Genomic DNA, 4,109 nt, shown 5'->3' with positions numbered 1-4,109 from the left:
TGGTTTGTGATGCAAATCTAAAAATTATGAGTGTGGTTGCAGGTTACCCTGGCGGCTGCCATGACTCCTTCATCCTCAGTCAGTCATCTCTCTTCGATACATTTGAGGACGGACAAATGCCTGATGGCTGGCTGCTGGGTATGTTCCAAGTGTGTTGTGTGTATGTGAGTTAACTTCAAACTCCTTTTTTTGGGGGGTAATTATTCATCATACACATGTACTAATGTTGCCTATATCTGTTTTTCAGGTGATGGTGGTTATGGCTGCTACTCTTGGCTACTTACTCCATTGTCCCAACCTGATTCTCCTGCTGAACACAGTTACAATCATGCACATAAGTCTACGCGGAACGTGATAGAAAGATGTTTTGGGGTGCTGAAATCTAGGTTTCGGTGTCTGGATAAATCTGCTGGGCTTTTGTTGTATAGTCCCTCTAAGGTGACTAGGATTGTGTTCTGCTGCTGTTTTCTACATAATCTGTGTTTGCAACAACATCTGCCACATGATGATGAAGAAAACAATCAGCAAGCAGAGGAGTTAGAAACATCTGGTGACAGTGTGAGTACAGATGTAGGGAGGCAGGTAAGGCAAGAAGTTATTCAGCGATATTTTACCCGTAAGTATTATTTTGCTTTAAATCACCTTGCCTAACCACTTTTATTACATGTATTGTAGGGGGTGAATGTTTGTTTTGTTCGTTAGTGTTTGTTCTTTATACTGGTGTGTATGTTTTTTTTTATTTAAAAAAAAAAAAACATTGACAATCATTACCCCATTAAACCATACACACATAGCGTGTTTTACAATGATTGACACGGACACAGGTTTTTTTGGGGAATACAATAGCAAAACATTTATTGTGTAGCACAAATTTCATGTCTTACTCATTTTTTTTTGGTGTGTGTGCTTGGTGCAGAGGTTTGTCCAGGGTCGCTGGCCCGTGTTCTGCTTGAGCGTCGAACAGGGGAGGTAACTGGGGTCTGGCTAGGGGTAGTCGTTCCGGAGCTGGAGCTGACTTGTTGTGCTGCCAGCACAGTAATGCTTTGGCTAAGGTTGTGAATACTGGCATTCAGCTGATTATTGGTGGCAGTGTGGCTGGCAACAATTCGGGACAAAGTTTCAGTCACTACTTGGTTGTGCTGTATGACTTGTATTAGGGCTTGTTGCTGCCGCTGTTGCTCATAGATTACTCAAGATAAATTTGCCAGCATTTGCATGTTGTCCGCCCTGATTTGCTCCATTGAAGTAGCTATTCTGCCTACCTGAACAATCAGTCTGCCCGAGTTCCTACTAATGCGAGGTAGATGATGCGGCAGACTGGCAAGGTGTTGTGTGTGTTCAGGTAGGCAGTGTTTTGGACCTGTTGTGTGGCCCAACTGCTCCAAAAGTCTGCGGACATTTGTTGCTGTGGTGGAGTTGGGATCAATTGGGGGCTTACGGAGGCTTGGGGCATATCCTGCTGCTGGGTTGGCTGGGTAGGAGCAACGGGCTGCAGGTGCAGTGTAAAGGTAGCCTGTTGGTCAGGTTCCTGCTAGTCGTCCTCGCCCATGATGGTTGGTTCTGTATGGGGGTCACAACAGCCACTGTTTATTTTCAAATATATTTCTTTGCTTGTCCTAAACATGGCATACTTAATAATACTCATGAAAATGTTACAGATTGTGTGTTGACCAAAAAACTTGGAATATTGCCTTAAGAAAGACATATGTGCCTTCACAGGCATGCGCAGACACTGACTGGCGGGTTCCGCACCAAACTTCCCCCCCTACACAACATTATAGTGTTCTCTCACCTCCCCTGTCCTGGATATAGACTGCTCACCTGGACGACCCAGAGGAGCGGACCAGGTAAGCAGTCTACATCCAGGACAGGGGAGGTGTGAGAACACTATAATGCCGTGGAGGGGGGGGGGGGTGGAAGTCCTGTGCGAAACCCGCAATTCAGTTTCTGGGCACGCCTGCGTGTGCCTTCTAATTTACACAACACAATTTTTAACAATTTGTTTTGTTCAGAGACTCTAAGCCATAATGATATGTGAAACACGAAGATATGTCCCCATTTAACATTAATGCATGTTAAAATTGTGTATGGCCCTTCCTTTAGATAAACACAAACAAGGCAGTAAATGTGGTTTCTAACAAACTCATTAATTTGTAAAGGCAGTCATTTTTATCATAATAAAACAAGCACAATGTATATTTTTTTGGCGTATTTTTCACCAAACATGCAAATGTGTTAAGTTGGACTATGTTTATAAATGGTGATGTGGGCCATGTTAAACATTTGTATTAAACAATGTGTGTTAAAATGGCTTTTTTTTAAAATGTTATTACAAAAACAAAATGGATGCTAGGGCCAACATGACATCTGAAAATGGGTGCAGTAATTTTGGCAAAAAAATACATGTGCTTGGTAATTGACATTATGGCCATGACTAATAATGTGCCAAAATATAATTGTCTTGACAATACACAAACAGTGGTGCAGCTGAATTAACCATGAGAAGACCTAAGGATTTGAACAGACAATGATATGTGCAAGGTGATAAAGGCACAAGGCAAACAGATTTGTTTTTAAATTTATAATAAATAATAATAAACTTTTTCAGCATATAACACCTTGCACATATCAGTGCTTAGTAAAATTAATATGACTTAGCCATGTTCATTCATAGTCCACACTGTGTCAAACTTTTAATATTTTTTAATTTTCATTTTTTACTCACCAGACAGCTGAGGTGATCGTGGCTCATCACTTTGAGGACTTGCCAAAATATCCAGAGGTGGCTGGGGCAACATTGCGGAGATGCGCCGCCTGGGTGGTGAAGATGGAGCCGCAGACTCAGACTCCACACGACGTGTCTTACTGGGCCTCCTAGGCAAACTCACAGAGCCCTGTGATGGCCGCCTTAGAGGAGGGCGGCTTGCAGAAGAAGAACCTATGTGAAAACAAAAACATTATTATTTTTTTGCTTCTATGTGTTTGCCGAATATGTGAATACAGTGAATTCTTACCTGCATTCCCACCATCATCATCAGTTGGCTGTGGCCTGTCTGTGGTGCTTCTCTGGCGTACTGTTGATACATTTGAAAAAACATTATGACCATACTTTAAATACTCCTTGTTATCTGAGCTTCCTTATTGTGATGTAAACATCTGGAACCTAATGTTAAGTAAACTTTTTTTTGTTTAAGCTATTCTGGATTCATTAATTGGGTGTGTATTTTTAAAATAAGATGGTGTTGCACTAAATAATCCTTAGCCCAAGGTTAATTCTGCACAATATTTTACTGAAAAATTAAAACCACAAATTGACACAAACAGCATCCAAAAAACAAAAATAACAAAAAAAAAACATCAATAACAAAAAAAAAACAATATTTAATAAATGTTCTTTTAAAAAAGTTAGGGACAAGCAAGATCTCTGATTATGTATTAGAACTACACATACCAGCATGCACTGCAACAGATGTACCATTCACTAATAACAAAACTCAGGCAATGCATGATGGGACTTGTAGTTTGGAAACACCTTTACAGCTACAGGTTGCACAGGCCTGCACTACATCACCAACACAATGTTTCTAATTTTAAAAACACAGTAACAATTAGCAGCATAAATGTTTTTAAAAATGCAATATCACAAAATAAATTAAAACAAACTCACCATCCTGCCTTGGCCGGTCCGAATCCCGGACATGAGTCGCAGCAACCACTTCGGAAGGAATAAGGGACCGCACAAGCTCCTCCCAATCCCGATAAGTAGCACGGAAGGGGTGTCCAGCCCCGGTTTGGCGGGCTGATTGGCCTCCTTGGCCATCTTGGCCTTGACACGGCGCTTGATGTCATAAAAGCGCTTACGGCACGTGTCCTCAGTCCGCCTCACCACACCCTCACTATTCACTGCCGCTATAACTTTACCCCACAGGACAGACTTCCTACGTGAGGACACCTTGGCAGCATCCTGCCCAAACAATTGGCGATGATGCCTCATCAGCTCCCGCACCAAAGCCATGTTTTCAGCATAGCTGAACTTAACATTGTGCCCAGTCTTGGTAGTGGTGCGTGGCTGCGGAGCCACAGCACCATCACTATCACTGGATAACGCA

Source organism: Pseudophryne corroboree, chromosome 2, assembly GCF_028390025.1.
Source record: "Pseudophryne corroboree isolate aPseCor3 chromosome 2, aPseCor3.hap2, whole genome shotgun sequence".
NCBI classification, from domain to species: domain Eukaryota; kingdom Metazoa; phylum Chordata; class Amphibia; order Anura; family Myobatrachidae; genus Pseudophryne; species Pseudophryne corroboree.
Note: the sequence above shows the minus strand (reverse complement) of the source record.